General features: G+C 39.0%; 1 protein-coding gene and 1 pseudogene across 2 annotated transcripts in view; both read right to left on the reverse strand.

Annotated features, from left to right (window-relative positions):
• The window catches only part of DTNBP1 (dystrobrevin binding protein 1), a 194,800-nt gene extending 187,112 nt beyond the window's left edge, over nt 1–7,688 (reverse strand). Inside the window, exons 1-3 of one of the 2 annotated variants that reach the window (XM_006891619.1) lie at nt 7,641–7,688; nt 6,879–6,929; nt 4,681–4,741 (exon numbers count right to left, since the gene is read on the reverse strand). The gene's annotated coding sequence lies outside the window, so the exon portion shown is untranslated. The remainder of the gene's footprint in view (nt 1–4,680; nt 4,742–6,878; nt 6,930–7,640) is intronic. The other variant, XM_006891620.1, reaches the window with a different exon arrangement.
• Nucleotides 7,689–15,597: 7,909 nt separating this feature from the next.
• Nucleotides 15,598–16,493, reverse strand: LOC102868809 (annotated as a pseudogene).
• Between the last annotated feature and the right edge of the window lie 1,170 nt (nt 16,494–17,663).

The following is a 17,663-nucleotide window of genomic DNA, read 5'->3' on the forward strand; positions in this document are numbered from 1 at the left end:
TTTGCACCATTTTACACTCCCACCAACAGTGAATAAGGATTCCAGCTTCTCCACAACCTCGCCAGCATTTATTGCTTGCTGTTCTGTTAAATTTTTCTATTCTGACTGGGGTGAGATGATATCTCATAGTTGTTTTGCAAACAGCAGTTCTTACAGAAAATTCTTTCATATGCATGTATTTAGGAACTGCTTCTTATATTCAAAACAATTTTTGTTAAGACTCTTATACAGTTTACCTTTAATCTTAATGCTGAAAAACCTAAAACTGTGACTTGATTTTTTTGCAGTATTCAGTTCACTGCAATGGTCTGCAATATCTCCACTTATGCCTGGACAACTATTATGTCTGACTCAAAAGACAGAGAGAAGACATATCAATAAAGGTCAGTACTGATAAATAGAACAAAATTCAGATTTTATTTTCTCATATTTATGTAGGTTTAATTGTCAAAGTTACTCTACCCCTTTAAAGTGACTTGGGTATATTCATGCCTTTGTGCTGACACTGGACAATGGAAAACTTTGTGTAACATTGAAATGTGTTTCCCATAATTTTAATGGGATTCTCTTTTAGAGTTTGTGGGTCTGGAACTTGTGCTGTGGCCAGATGTTTAATCTCTAATAGAATTATCACAGGAGATCAAAAGCTCCAAGGGCAGGACTAGCAACAAAGAGGCATGAACCAGCAGGGAGCATAGGGAGGGAAGGGGAAGAGTGCTGCACCTGTATCAGGAAACTACGTAGGGGTCAATGTCAAGTGGAACATGAAACTGCTCTGTAAAACACCTGCACCAAAGCGACATCAAAAAAGTAAAAGAAAACAAACAAATACAAATTTCTTTGGAGACTGTGAGGCTATTCCAGATTTATATTGCCTCTAATATATTAGGGTTTGGAAGAAATTTCTGGGATTTTTGCCATTTAATCTAAATTTTCACACTTGTCAGCAGTTACTTTTTACCTTTTTCTTTTCTGCTATAACTGGAGTTACATCTCCTTTAATCTCTAGAATTATTTATGCTTTCATTTTAATATCTCCAAATATTTATCTAATGTATTAGTATTTTCTAAAAATAAAACTTTGGTTTTGTTTCGTCTCTATTGCACTTTATGTTATTTCACTTACTTCCTACATTTATTATCTCACTAATTTTTCTCCTTTCCTTCTTCTTTCTTGGGTATTACTCTTCTGGTTCACTGATTTTTCTATTTTCTTTATAAAATCTCCCAAGTACACCTTAGCAAATTCTATATGAATATATACATATTATAAAGACACCACCCAGTTCTCATTTTAAATATTCAGTATTTCCTCCTCTTTGAATCATAAATTACTTGGAATTTTATTTTTTAATTTCCAAATATTCAGAGTTGTCAAAGTAATTTTCCTGTTGCTGACTCTCAGCTAAGTTTACAGTGGGAGCAGAGAGAATTCCTTATGATTTCATTTGTATAAAACCGATGGAAGCTTGTTTTGTGAACTAGTACACGGGCTGCAGTATAAATGATTTAGGCATGCTTTCAAGAACTTGGGGAGAAAGATGTGGAATACCCCCCAGGGCAATTTACAGCCTTGGAAACCCAGTGGACGGCCAGCTCTGAGTCAGCTCCAACTGGAAGATTTTATTCTATCATTTTAAAGCCCATAAATTAGACTAGTGATCACCCACAAAGTCTTTCTTTGTCCATTGTTGTTACTGTTGTTAGGTGTTGTCATGTAGAATATGACCCATAGCAATTCTATGGATAACAGATCTGAACCCTGTCCTGTCCTGTGCCTCTTTTGGGTACATTATCAGGAAAAACCAATGCCAAAGGACATTGTGCTTGGTAAGGTGGCAGGTCAGCATGGAGGAGGAAGATCCTCAAGGAGATGAGCTGTGACACAGTGGCTGCAAGAATGGACACAAGTACAGCAGAGACTATGAGTGCGGGGCAAGGGCGACCAGAGTGAGTGTGGGGCGGGGCGGCCAGGGTGGCCAGGGTGAGTGTGGGGCAGGGGAGGCCAGTGTTAGATTCTCCTGTACACAGAGTCACTGTGAGTGAGAGCAGACTCAAAGGTCCCTAACAGCCACCACCCACTAGTACAACATCCAGGGTCCTCTGTGGTTCTAAATGCATTTTTCCCCCATTCTGGTGACACACGCATTTAGTGGTTTCTTTCTTTATGTGTTTGATAACTTATTAAAATTCCAAATTCATACTTGGTTGAATTAATCTGTGGAAATCCTGAAGGCTTAGGTTAAGAAAAGTTTCCTTCACGGAGAATTTGTGCTCTGTGTATTGTCTAAGAACAGAGTTTTCTTGTGATCCTTTAATTTCTAATCAAAAGGGTTCTTTAATCATCCAGGAAGTATAAATTAAAACTCCACACTATTATAAGCCCAGTTCCATGATGACAAATTCAGGGGAAAAAAATCACCTGCATGTCAAGCTGTTACAAAGATAGGTTTCCAGGCTGGACACTTATGACAGTAGGTAGGTTTTTCCCTAGCTTTATCCTTCACTAGGGAACAAAGACACTTCACAGATCCAAGAATATAATTTACACAGAATTCTCAGATTCAGTTCCCAAAGGCAAAGTTTCCTATCATAAATCTGCAAGGAGATTATATTAATATTTTTTTTACCCCAGCTTTCATTTATTCTGTTTTTTTAGTACTATCATTGCAATTCCCTGTTTATTTCAGTTGGGTTAGAATTTCCCTTAAATTTTGTGAGATTGTTGGTTTTGGGTGCCACTGAGACAATTATAATCCGTAACTCATGAACAATAGAAATCTTGCCTTATCCACTGCCATCCTCATGATCTCTGTCATGCCCAGTCACTGTGTTAATTTCACCTCACTGCGAGTCTTTTTCTATGACTGTCTACTTTCCCCATCATGATGTCTTTGTCCAAGGACTGACCCCTCCTGAAACCATGCGAGATGGACTTTCACCATCCTTGCCTCTAATGAACACTTAGAGAGTACTTCCACAGAGATAGATTTGTTTGTTCTTTTGGTAGTTCTTGGGATATTTAATACTCTTCGCCAACATCACAATTCAAACACATCAAATCTTTAGTATTCCTGATTCATTGTCCATCTTTAAACTGCATACAAAGCAAATGAAAATATCATGGCTTGGGTCAGGCAAACCTTAGTTTTCAAAATGACATTCATGTTATTTAGCACCTTAAAGACATTACTGGCATCAGATTCAGGTTTTATTTTCCCCTCATTCATCCAGCATTTAAATGGTTTATGATTATAGAGCTTTTCAAATGATCCAGTATGTCCTGTTGCCAGAACCTCAAATTTCTTCTTTTCAGTAATTTGAGAGAAATCTCATTGTCTAAATGTTATCATATATATCCCCATAATCTATGTTACAGTTAGGGCTTGCTTTGCTAATTTAAGTGAAGGGAGTTCTGGTGGTCTAGTGTGTAAGGAGCTGCACTGCCAGCCAAAAGGCAAGGAGTTTAAATTCACCAGTGGTTCCAAGGGACAAAGATGGGCAATCTCCTCTCATGCCATTGACAGTGTCAGAAAATTTACTGGGTCAGCTATGAGTCAATTCCAATTCAACGGTGTATGTGTGTGTTTAAGTATAGATGCACAGTGAAAAACTCAAAGAATCACAAAAATGTTCTTTAGAAAGAAGGTTCTATGCAAAATAGCAACACTGAACTTTGCAAATAAACTTTTAAGTACCAAATAATTTAAACAAACAACACATTGCTTTTATTCATTATATATTATATAATGTGAGATATATATGTGTGTGTGTATATATATAATGTAGCTGCTATACACATGGTCATTATGAGTCGCAGGTGACTCGATGGCACATAACAGCGACATTTATATTGGCTGTTGTTTATTTAAGCCTCTTGTCTAGAGTCAACAAAGCCCTTTGTATTTAAAAGTTGGGTGCTACTATATTTTGTATTTTGGAGGAACATTCTTCTAAGTGGTACAACACGCTTAATATCAGTTTCCTGTACTGAGGTAACTTGGGGTTGCTGTGATGCAGAACCTTGTGCCACTGGGGTGTCAAATGCCATAATGGTTACCCACAGTAGACTGTGTTTGGTGGAGCTCCCAGTTTAAGACAGATTTGGAAGCAGGAGTAGCATCCACTTCCTAAAACACATGCTCCTGGAAATTCTATGAACTTTGAGAAATGACAATAGTTATAGAAAGACTTCATAGGATTGCTATGAGCTGTGCTCAACTCGATGGTACGTAAACAGTTCTCTTTTTAGTGACTTAAGGATGATCACTGAATTGTTTCTTTGTTTCTGTAATTTTGCACTTAAGCAAAGCAAAGCAAAGTATTTTGGTAAAGTGAGCAAAATTTAGCTTTACCGAAATAATCAACTCTTAGCAGATAAAAGAAATTACATCACATGGTTATATACATTGAAGGGTCATTCATTAGACTCAAACTCATAAGTTTTAACCAAATATTTACATGTGACTTACAATAAATTCTCCAAGTCTATAAACTAGATTACTTCTCTGAGATACTATTAAAATGGGCTCTTATTCAAAAGGTTGCAAAATCTACTATTACACTGAATTTGAGATACCCTACAAAATATTTTTATGCAGTTTGTAAATTTCACTTCTCTAATACTATCTACTATTGCATAAAGAAACCTGCCCACAGCATAAGGTTAGAATACTCTACCTCTCCAGCACTTGCACACTCCTTCGCTCTTTTATGAAGTGCAGCCCATGTATCTTCATACCTAAGAAAAGCAAAAATAGCTCAAAATGTAAACCACACATTAAAACAACTACCCAAAAATGAAGCACTTATGGAAAGATCACAGCCCTCCACACCAGCATCAAGAAAATCAACCAGAAATATAAATGTGAGCTGATAAGCAGACAATAAAGGCAGCAATTTGCCACAACTACAGAAAGATAAAGGAGATTTTTAAGTGGTAAAAAGTCTTCTCCCATTTCCCTATCCATTCCTAGCCCCTCTTCACCAATGGATACAGCCACTTGACTGCAGTAGAGCCCCACTCAAACCACATTCTCCTGTGCACACATATGGACCCTAGATCTTGGACTCTGAAACAAATATGGCAGGTTTTCCTGGTGGTCTGTTTATTATGTCTGTTCTGGCCAGTCTAGAAATGTTCTCTAAGATATAAATTTCAGTCTGGCCTATATCAGGGCTCCCACAGGGCCAAGGAGGGAGTGATGAGCAAACACAGAAGGCTATGCCCACCCGAAAGCCTCTCATTCTGGAAGAGGAGCCCAGATCTCAAGCTCTGAAGAGAATAGATTCTGCTTGCAGCCTGCTCAGTGCATCTGTTCTGATCAGTCTGGGCACTACCTCAAATACCAAAACCCTCCTCTAACCTGAATCAGAGATCTCTCAGGGCAGTGGAAGGAGCAGGGAGCAAAGACAAGTGTCTGTGCCTGTCAAAGATTTTTGCACAAACCACTGTGTAAGTGACACATTTGTAAAAGGCAAGATACTGTATTACCTTAATGTTTTGATATGAACCAAAAAGAGTAAGACAGACATGTAAAGAGACCGGAAATAATGGTCCATTTAAAGGTATATGAAACAAGAGTGATAGTGGACAAATTATTTTTGAAGCAGGAGTGGTATCTACTTCATAAACAACATGCCTCTGGAAACTCTATGAACTTTGAGAAATGACAATAGTTATAGAAAGACTTTGGTCTTTTGTTCATAGAGTCGCTCGCTATGTGCCATGCTTGACTCGACAGAAATCACCAATAACAGCAGTGGACAAATTAGTAATCTGTATGTTGAGCAAATCATTTGAGAAGCTGGACTCTATGAAGAAGATAGCAGGGAGATTCATCCGTAGTCTACATCATACAGATGATGTAAACTTGGTTACATAAAGTGAAGAGAACTTGAAGTCCTTATTGCAAAAGTTCAAAGACTATAGCCTTCAATATGGACTACATCTCATCATCAAGAAAACAAAAATCCTCACCACTCGATCAATAGACATCATGATAGAGAAAAGACTGATGCTACCAACATTTCTTCTTACTTGGATCAACAATCAACACCCATGGTAAATCAGACAAGGAATCAGAAGATGTTCAATTGTGAAAATCTGCTGTTAAGGGCCTCTCTAACGTAATAAAGAGTAATGATATCCATTTGAAGACTAAGGTGTGCTTGATCCAAGTAATGGTATTTTCAATTACTTCCTATGTCTCTGAAAGTCGAAAATTAGTAAGGAAGACTGGAGAAGAAGGGGTACCTTTGAATTATGGTGATGAAAAAACTAACAAACAAACCAACCCCCAAAACAAATCTCATTGTGGTTCAGTCAGAACAGTCTCAATGCTGAACTCCTAGAATGCTTCCTGAGCTTATTATTTGCACGGGAGAAGACTGGCCATTTTTCTTGCTTGGAGCTCCCACAGAGGCGCCACCTTTGAGTTAGCAGCACAACTGTCTACAGATTACACCTCAAAGTTCCAGTTGTTGTAGTTGTGTGCCCTTGAAGTTAAATAAGACTTACAGTGACCCTATGAACAACAGAGCTGAACCCTGGCCTACCCTGCACCATTCTCATCATTGATGACACATTGAGCCCAATGTGTCAATCATCTCATTGAAGGTCTTCCTGTCCTTTGCTGTCCATCCATCTTTCCAAGCACAAGGTCCTTCTCCAAGCAACAGCCCCTCTTAACAACATGCCCAAAGTACATAAAATAAAGCTTTACCATCCTTGCCTCACCCTCAGAGAAAAGAATAAGTCAATAATTTCCAATCACTGCATCAAGGTAAAATTTAGTTGTTTGAAAGTTGCTATCTATAAAAATATTTTAGATAATGAAATAGAAGTATAACCTCCCCTTCTGAATGGAAACACTTACCTGCTAAGTAATTCTAGACCTGCAGAGTATTTTGGCAAACAAGAAACAGCCCTGCCAAAAGAAATACTTTGTCAAAATTATTTCTTATTTAAGGCAACTTACATTGGAAAAGTCGAGTTATATATAAGGATTTTTATATGAAAAATTGTAATGTATTTTAAAATCATTGAGGATAATCAATATAATTTTTTGGAAAGGTTTTATTTTAGTTAATACACTATCAACAGTCAATTTGTAATTTTAAGATGGTTCTTAGTATGTCATTAGCACTTTAGTATAATGCTCAATACCATAAATAAGTTAAAATTCATCATTAACAGGCTAAAAATGAACCCTGATAAAATAATTTATCTTAAAATACAACTGACACTAATGTTTTAATATAGAACAGCTAATAGCTACAACAGCTCATCTGCCAGGAATTGCTTCATTATTAATTTGCTTTTCAACAGTGCAAGACTTTTACAAATACAAATGTAAAATGATTGATCAGACGTATTTAACTATTAAAAATATTTTTTAAAATGATCATCAAACAGCATTAATGTTTTTATTCTCAAAGAGTAAAACTATTATACTTTCTTTTCATTCATTTTATAATTTCTTCAGAAAATTTTATTTGCAATTTTTGGAAAGAACAAATAAATTGTTTTGTAGTCAAGTTCACTAAGATTTGAAGTTCATTATAGTAATAACACAATTATGAATATAGAAAAACCTAAAATCTAATATGTGGTAAATGAAATGTTAGCACAAGCTTACCTGGGTTTGCTTTTTACTTTAGCTTCTTTTGATTTATCACTTAAAGTCTTCAACCTATGATTAACCAAGCACAAAAGAGAACATTTTTATAGGTCAGGAGAATTTGTAACCATGAATTTCAGCGATGTTAACATTTTGGTCTGATAAACTAGTATGTTATTAGGAAGAACTGAACACTTTTAAGGCGTTCCAGTGTTGCAGTGGTTAATGCGCTTGACTGCTAATCCAAAAGCTGGCAGCTGGAACCCACCAGCTGCTGTAACCACTGCATCACCAAGGTTCCTAAGATCCTTTTTAGGTCACCTAGTTTATACAGAATTGTGCTGCTAAACTCAAAGGTTGTATGTCTCCAGTAGTTCGAATCACCCAGTGATTCCAAGGGAAAAGATGGGCAGCCTCCTCTCATAGTGATTGAGAACCTCAGAAGGTCACTATGGGTCAGACCCACCTCAATGACAAGGAGCAAATCTCTAGGTCAATATTTCAAATATTTATTTCTATAACTAATTTTGACTTTCTAAATTAGTAAACAAAGCTTGTAGCTGTGCCTACCCCTAATTCTTATCTTTGGGGTGGGGGGAGGAGAGAGAAAAATTCAAACTAAAAAGAACCCCAAACAAAACAAAAACAAAACACCAAACACATAAACTATAAAACTCATTACCATCAAGTAGGAACTGACTCAGCTGACTCTCCAAGTTTTTATTCAGAAAACTTAGTTCTGAATGAAAGCAAAGTTTTCTGAACCTAAAAACAGAATTATGTATAATTTGATACAAGGTTCCCTATATATTTTAGAGAGAGTTATGTTGGCCTAGTGAATAGGAAGTTATGCTACCAAGCCCAAGGTGGTGATATTAATCTGCGGCCCTTGGGCCTGGTCTAAACTGTTTTTTGTCAAACATTCTTCTAATTGGTAGGCACTGGTCTATGCCTTGCTGTATAGTGGTAACTCGTGGTTGCTGTGATGCTAAACACTGTGACACTGATGTGCTCAATGTGATAATGGTTACTCAGGGTGGACAGTGTTTGGTTGAGCTTCCTGATTAAAACAAGCTAGGAAGCAGGAGTGGCATCCACTTTCGAAATGGCTTACCTCTGGAAACTCTATGAACAGTGTTCAGGTCTTTTGTTCATAGGGTCACTATGAGTCGTCCACAACTCGATGGCACTTTAACAACAACAACAATCTATTTTTGTAATTTTTATTTTATATTGATTTACTTGCATTCTTCTTTCACATTGTGTTTCATACAATCATTTCCATGCATTATATTTTTATAAAATTAATCACCATTAGTAGAAGCAGGAGTGGCATCCACTTCCTAAACAACATGGCTCTGGAAACTATGAACTTTGAGAAATGTCGATAGTTATAGAAAGGCTTCAGGCTTTTTGTTCATAAGGTCGCTATTAGTTGTGTTCAACTCAACGACAATCAACAACAACAGTCACCATTGGACTATGACCATCATTACCCTGTCTTTTCAGATCCCTGCTGGATGTTTCCAATTTCCTTCAACCCCTCCTCCACCTACCAAATTGTGCAACCCTATAATTTTACCCCTACCCATCCTTACTCCTCTACTCCTACTCCTCCCTCTTTGGGTCCCCATCCAAGTTTTACTAGTTATTCCTCTATTTTTTACAATAATGACCTTATGCATATTTGTCCTTATGAGATCATTCAGCATAATGCTCTCCAGTCTCTCCCAAGCTATGTAGTATTTTCAAAATTGTTCCTCCTGAGCACTACATAGTATTCCCTTGTGTGAATGCACCACAATTTCTTTTTTTAAAAAAAATATTTTCATTGGTTTTTATATTACATTATGTTTCATTCATTTACATTGTGTTTTATACAATCTGTAATTTACAGTCTTTATGGGTTTTTTTGTAATTTTTTTTATTTTAATAATGTTAATGAACATTTACAGAGATTTTGAATTTTCATTTATTCATTGCTGCATACCACAATTTCTTAATCCTTTCAGTTGTGGTTGGACAATTGGGCTGTTTCCATCCCTATATATGTTAACAGGCATCTGCTTGCTCTTTTGGCAGCCTATGGGAAATTGGTAGTTGGAAAATACAGCCATGGTGATAGAAATAGGCCAGAGATCAGATGATGAAATTGTGTGACCAACTTATTTACTGCAAATAGACCAAAAATGATGAAATATACACAGGAATCAAACTGACTACTACATCACTGGAAAGAGTGGTGAGACTAAAAATCAGCCTTTTGCAATAAGTTTTCCACACTGATCCTTTGCTGGAAATGACCCACTAATAAGAGCTATTTAAAGTATATTGAAAGATCTAGGTGGAATAGCTTTGTTTTATCAAACTTTTAAAAAATAGCACCAGAGATTTGCCACAAGATTGAAGTACAGTTACAAAAAAAAAAAAACAAACCCAAAAAACAAACAAAAAAACCCCACAAAACCAACCAACCAACCTTCATTAGCAGACTAAAAGCTACAAATTTAAATAAAAAGCATAATACTTACCATTCTCACCCCTTACTGATCCATGGGTGAAGTAAAGCAGTTCCCCAATGCACGAATTTCTGCAAAAGGGTTCTCTCATTTCTTACTTTATCATATACTCCCCAAAGAAGGTGGGCTGCTCCGTAAGTACATTAAAGTTCAGACATAAATGAGCTACTAGAACGATTTTTATAAGCGATGACTAATGCACACCTTGGAATTTAAAGCACTAAACCTCAAATTCTTAACAACAGTTCAATACTTTATTTTTAGATTCCTGAAAAGGCTTGCCTTCATTTGACACCAGCATATTTCTCCCCTCAAGTTTTGTAGAACATACTAAAATGAGGGACATCTTACTAGGAAATAGAGATGGATGACTAGCAAAATTCTTTTTTTCATTTGATCAAGCTAAAAGTTGTCTTCAGAACACTAAGAATCTCTGATGACTCAGTGGGTTAGGCACTGGGCTTCAAATCAAAAGTGACTCAACTCCACCAGGGGAAGAAAGATGAAGTAATTTGCCTGTATGAAGATCAGAGCTTCAGAAATCCTATGGGGCAGTTCTACTCTGTCCTGCATGGTCACTACTAGTAGTTGGAATCAACTTGACAGTAGTGGTTAGTGAAACACTACAAAAATTCGACGAACAGAGACCTGCTTTCTCTAGTTGGCTCATTTACTGAGGTGACACTGATGTCATTTCATTCACTTGCACCTCACTTTCCTCCTACTCCCAGCCATGAGCAAGGTGAGAATGATGGCTTCAAAGTGCCATAAAAACATACCAATTGCACATTATGTCATTAAGGTGCACCAGTTTCCCAGTTTATTCCCATTTCCATCCTAACTTTGAAATCTATGCATGTAAATCAATCTACTATACTTTATCAAGTGTTTTTTAAACATAATAGAGGAAAAACAAAAGCACAATCCCACTGAAAGGTGCACACATTTCCCTAGCAGCAAGAAGCTGCACTGCAATCCCAGAGTTGCACGGTTCGAATCCACCAGATGGTCTGCTGGAGAAGGAGGGGCAATAATCTCCTCCTGTACCAGTTAGATCTGATTTGATGGTACACATACAAGAAATAATTTAAAAAAAGGGGGGGGGGAAGCAGCAAATAATTTAGGCTACTTCAATTCTAATTACAGCAAATATATTGGCTTTGTTCCGCTATCTCAAGTGCTTCTTAAATTTTCAATTGCTTCCTGTGTAATATATTCACTATCTATTGCTCCTTTTTTCTCAATCCTATTCTTGTTTGTTTTTTGGGTTTTGTTTGTTTGTTTGTTTTTTGGTTTTTTTTTTTTTATGCTGGGAAAAGCATTGGTTACCTAAAATACTGCAAACTTATGCTTGTTTTTTCTCCCCAAAACCATTTTACTTCCAATATGGCATTGCTGACAAATTCCATCAATGCAGCCAAATCCAATGCCTCCTTTAAAATTCTTTATTATCTTCACAAACCCACCATCACTGACTCATACTGACTAAAGGAAAGAGAAGAAGTGCGCCACAGGGTTTCTAAAGCTGTAAATCTTTGAGGAAGCTGACTTGTTCTGCATTGTTCTTCTGCAGAGCAGCTGGTGGAGTTGAGCGGCCAACTTTCTAGCTAGCATCTCAATATTTAACCCAATGCAACGCCAAGGCTCCTTATCTCATCATCATTGCTGTTGCTGTGTGCCACTGAGTCTGAAGCAACCCATATCTAACCCTGCAGTGGTTTCCAACAACCATTAATCATATAGGAGAAGACTGCCTCTCCTCCCATGTAGCAGATGGTAGATTCGAACACTGCATGTCTGGGATTTCAGCTTCCTACCTAGCAGCCTAGTGAGGCTACCAGAGCCATTCTGGTGTTTCAGTAACTTCCTTGCACTTTACCTCTAATCTTCCCCAAACACTGCCTCTCAGATTATTTTTCCTGAAAACACATGTAGGTTCATGCCACTCTCATTCACAAAAACCTTCAAAGGATCCATTCAACTAAAAAGAAGTCAGGAACACGCCATCTAAAACAGCAGTTGTCCTATCCCTCTTCTTAACTTGTTTTGTATCCAGCCACAGAACTCAGGACCTCCTACATTTTCTGCTTCCTGTCACGAGAATAACAAGTTCACCAGAGTTTGTCTGGTCTGTTCATTAAAGGGAAACTGTGCTCCTGGACTTCACCAGACGGAACACACAGGAATCAAACTGCCTACAACTGTGCAGAGACAGTGAAGAAGCTCATATTAGTCACCACAGGCGAGGGTCCAACTGCCAAACAGGCCAGCAATTTCTCCCATGCAAGTTCAAATTGAAAATGAGTATCATAAAAAGATAGAAGAAATATACACTGAGCCATTTCAGGAAGGTGCATATGATTAAGAACCAAGGGGAACAAAAGAAGCTCAAAAATACATTCAGCAGATACGCTTCTATCATTAATGTGACATCTTCTTATGGAGAGATAAAACAAGTCCACTTCACTATTAAAAAGAAAAAAAATAAATTTGCTTACATTTCAATTCCATTTAAAAGGCTTTTCAGGAACAGAAAGCCAGCAGGAATGCTCTGAGGACACTGCTCTAGGTGACAAAGGACAGGAAGGGTGCCACAGATAAGGAGCGTCAATGGATCCCCTCAGGCAACCTGAACACTGGAAAACTTACAGCTATTTTAAAATCCAACTGCTCTGGATTCTATGAGCAAAGCTACCAAGTGTTCTAGGGGACCTCATAGCCATTTGGACAGTTTTATAAAACAGGTACCACATATCTTTCATGTTTGAAGCCCGTAGGGTCACTTAGTATGCAATGAATAAGTGTAAGTTGAGTGCAATTCCAATTTTTCTTATCAATGCAAAATAATCAATTATTCAAACTAAGAGTGAATTCAAAAATCACAAACTGGATTAAGAGGGTATTTTCTTTATAAAAATCATGTAGGAAATTGAGTGAACCAAAGTGAATTTCAGAGTTTAGAGCAGCCATTTGGGGTGCTTTTTGCCAGGACACAGGAACACACTAAACATACTTACAAGGGAACTAGATGGAATGATATAGCAGACATTTGAACAATCGTATGCTAAAGCAGGACCTACCAGCTGCATATTAGAACTAGAGGGCAAATTAGACAGACTGGCAGTTTAGAACCTCTGCTCCAAAGACATCAGAAATCAAACATAACAGGTAAGGAAGGATGAGAATTCTTAAAGAACAATCTAAAAAAAAACATGAGGAAGTATTTCAAACACTGACTGAAGGAAGAAACTGAATTGAAACATCAAAGAAGAGTAAAAGAACACAGAACCATAAACAGTGCAGTGTGGGCATCTTGAACAGTTATCTTTATGGCATGCGAACCTAGGACAGTAGGGGCAGAGGTATCCTCAACAGCTGTAAGGTCCACTCTTTGTGCCCCCTGAACAACGACTCACCAGGTGATAGGCAGTATTCACCCAGGCACAGTTCCACTATCCTCAAGGCCAAGCTCTACTTTGGGCTACATCACTTTGTATCTTAAAGCTCTCAGAGCATATATTTCCTGGACCCTGTGGATTGTGTCACACTTGGCCTGCAGTCAGCTCCTAGTTTAGTATGGTTATCTCCTAGGACTTGGGCACTTCCCTCTTACTGGGCACCCTCAACTCTCACATTTGTCCACACTTGGACAGGTCAGACCAGTATGGGCTGCTCTTTATGTTAGCCATCTCTGACAAGACACCCTGCCTGCAGCCATCGCGTTCCCTGGACTGGCAGACACCAGCTCTAGCCAGGCAGACCAGATTCTAGACAGGCTCCTCTGATGCCAGCAGAAACTCTGCCCCAATCTGGGCCAACAGAGGTACTACTCATGACCTGACTGGGCACCCCAACTCCAATCTTCTACTGGGTAGCAAATATACTTTCCCAGATCAGATAGTTTGTTTTCTATTTTCCATAGCAAGCATGTTTGTTTTATGATATTTGTATGATTCCTGTTTTATAGTTTGCTCTTTTGGATACAGCATTCGTCTGTCAGTTTGCTGTACTGAGGAAACTTGTATGTTGCTGTGAGGTTGGAAGTTATGCTAAAAGTATTTCAAATACTAAAAGAACGACCCATGATGAACAGGTTTCAGTGGAGTGTATAAAATTAAACTAATAAGCATTTGAAAGCTCTATGACTAACAAAGGAATATTGTTGGGTATAGTGCTAGTGATGGACAGCATAGGAGAGAAAGGCCCCGGATGAGATGGATTGGTACAGTACTGGGGCAATGGGGGTTGGTGTGTCAGAATTAGTGGTACCAGCTCAAGACAGGGAAGGGTTCAGAGCTATATGCATCACAGGCGACTCAATCAATAACATTCTATGACAGGTTTGGAAGCAGGATTGGCATACACTTCCTAAACGACAGGCCTCCAGAAACTCTACGAACTTTGATAAATGGCAATGTTTGTGGAGGGGATTCAGGCCTTTTGTTCATAGGATCGCTACGAGTCATGCTCGACTTGAAGGCAGTCAACAACAATAGTGCTGGCAGATGAGCAACCAGGGAGCTCTGGTGGCCTAATGGTAAGCAGCTGCACTGCAATCCCAAAGGCACACAGTTCTAACTCACCAAATGCTCAGAGGGACAAGGAAGGGCAATTTCCTCCCATGCATTCCTTTGCCTCTGAAAACTCACTAGAGGGTCATCTATAGATCGGTTCTGACTTGAAGGCACACAACAAGATGATGATGAGCCTTTCAGGTTGGAAGGCAATAAAAATTGTGAAAGAGATGCAACATCCATTAGAACATGGGATATGAATACAGGAAAATTAGAGGTTGTCAAAACTGAAATGGAATTCATAGCAAATGACGTCCCAAGCATTAGTGAGTGTAGATGGGCTGGTATTGGCCATTTTTAATCAAACAATCATATGATCTATAATGTCAGGCAAATTGAAGAGGAATTGTGATGTTAAGGGTTTACTGTTTAAAACAGCTTCTATAACCATTGACTTTGACTTTGCCACATGGATTGGAGAGAATATGCGAGTAGCCATTCCACAAGGGGACTGGCTTGTCTTGCCACCAAATTGAGCAGATTCAGTGGCAAATTTTGAGACTCGTACCACCAGCACAGCAGCAGCAGGAATTGAGAACCCTTCCAGGCCAGAGATTCTTGTGCCAGCCAGATTTACATGAAAGCAGCAGCCAGAGCAAAGAGTCAGCGACTTGACATGGGACAGAACTGACTTTGGGACTGCTACCTGAAAGAACCAGAGGTAAGAACCTCTGCCTAAGTTTGCTAGAAGACTAAGCAGGAGAGAGCTTTATAACCCTGGCCAAAAGCCACAAGTCTCAAGGCTGAGGTATCTGTGAGCATATTTAAGAAGCTCTCCTGACTGAAGAGATTGAGGTTGTTAACAATTACAGCTTATTAGGCTCCAAAATCAACACTTTTTTTGTGTGTTGTTTATTTTTCATCAACCTTATTTCTACTACTTTATTTAAAAGATAGTTTAAGATCACTCGATGGTTGTTCTGACCCACTCAGTGGCCTGAGCAGTGGGGGCTGCAGACCAGTTTTAAGTTGCAGGCTGAGCACTTCAGTCTTCAGAAGCAAGGAACTTCTAAATAGGTACAGGGGCCACCTGGATGCCTTCGAACCATCTGCAACTGCAGGCTGACCAGCAGTGAATTCAGGAGCAGGGGCCGTCCATTCTCCCTGAAACTCCTCCTTGGTCACAGCCTTTTCAGCAGCCTGCTCTTCCTTTTCAACCCCTTCCAGATCTCTGTAGAAGTACAGATCAGGCATGACCTCCCATGGGTACTCCCGGGAGATTGTGCCATACGTGCACAGGACTTCCCAGGCCAGCATCCACCACATCAGACCCATGGAGTTAGCTCCCTTGTTGTTGCTCAGGATAGCAATGTCTATGTAGTGCAGAGGAGAATCTGTTACACAGGGTGGGCAAGTTAAAGTAAGATACTTCTGGCAGAGGCTGGTGGTCAGCCCTGGGATCAGTAACCACCAGAAGATGAGGCTCCCGGAAGGCTGCCTCCAACTGGTTAGTGAAGGTTCCAGGACTGAAGCACCCAACAATAGGAGAGGCTCCAGTAGCAGCAGCAAACTTCAGAACAGATCTCTGGCCAGTATTTCTGGAAGATATGACACTGATATCAGTTGGATTTTTCAACGGTAACAATGGCACAAGCAGCCAAGGGAAGCTTTTCCCAGATCCTCTTCAAGTTTATGAGGTAGATGGCATCGCTTTTCCTTTTGTAGATGTACTATTCAATTTTGAAGTCAAGGTTAGTGCCACCCAAATGCATTCCTGCTGCAAGGAATTTGAGGACACCCTCCTCCTTCATCTGTAGGATATCAAGGGCTTCAGACATTGTGGAAGTTTCCCCTTTAAGTTATGATGGGAACCAGGACAACACGGAAAAGTCACAATCAACACTCTTAACATCAGCAGTAAGGAAATAAAAAGACAAATTGCATTGAGAAAATTTGCTATCAGGGTCCTCTCCAGAGTATTGAAAAGCAAAGACGTCACTGTAAAGACTAAGGTGCGCCTAATCCAAGCCATGGTCTTTGTAATGACTTGCTATGCTAAGAAAGCTGGTCAATGACTAAGGATGACAGAAGAAGAATTAATACTTTCAAATTGTGGTGCTGGCGAAGAGTCCTAAACATACCATGGACTGCCAATAAAACAAATAGGTCTGTCTTGGAGAAGGTGAAACCAAGTTTGTCCTTGTTAATTAGGATTTTCAAGCTCCGTCTCACATATTATGGGTATGTGGCAAGGAGAGACTGGTCCTTGGAGAAGGACATCATGCTCAGAAGGGTGGAAAGATAGCTCTGGGGAGGAAGAACCAAATGAGATGGACTGACACAGTAACTGGGACAACAGGAGTTGATGTGTTGGAATTAGTGAGACTGGTTCAGGACAGGGTAGGTTTCAGAGCTGCTGTACGTAGGGTCACTATGAGTTGCAGGCAACTTGAAGGCACACAACAACAACAAAACAACAAACACCACCAATTTACATAGTTTGTAACAGGTCGAGCATGCAATCCAGATGCATTAATAATAATTGGTGACTAGAATACAAACTATGCTAAGACATTTGACTGTGTGGATCACAACAAACTGTGGCCAACTCTGAGAAGAATGGGAATTCCAGAGCATTTGATTGTGCTTATGTCAAACCTATCCTTAGACCAGGAGGTAGTCATTAAAAATAGAGCAAGGAAATACTGCATGGTTCAAAATCAGGAAAGGTGTATGCATCCTATCTTCATATCTTTTCAATCTATATGCAGAACAGCTAATCTTGTAGGCTGGGCTCTATGAGGAGGAATTTGGCATCAGGATTGGAGGAAGACTCATCAAAACTTTTGCCAAAACTGAGGGTCTGAGGCATGTGCTGCAGAAAGGACTGCAGCCTTCAACATGGACTGAAGTTCAACATCAAGAAAACAAAGATTCTATTTGTGAATAAATTATTTTTTAAGAAACCACCTCATATAAATTATAAGTAATTGGAAAGTAGGGGAGAA

The sequence above is a fragment of the Elephantulus edwardii genome, unplaced genomic scaffold, assembly GCF_000299155.1.
Source record: "Elephantulus edwardii isolate Elephantulus edwardi_28Jun2011 unplaced genomic scaffold, EleEdw1.0 scaffold00101, whole genome shotgun sequence".
Lineage (NCBI taxonomy): Eukaryota > Metazoa > Chordata > Mammalia > Macroscelidea > Macroscelididae > Elephantulus > Elephantulus edwardii.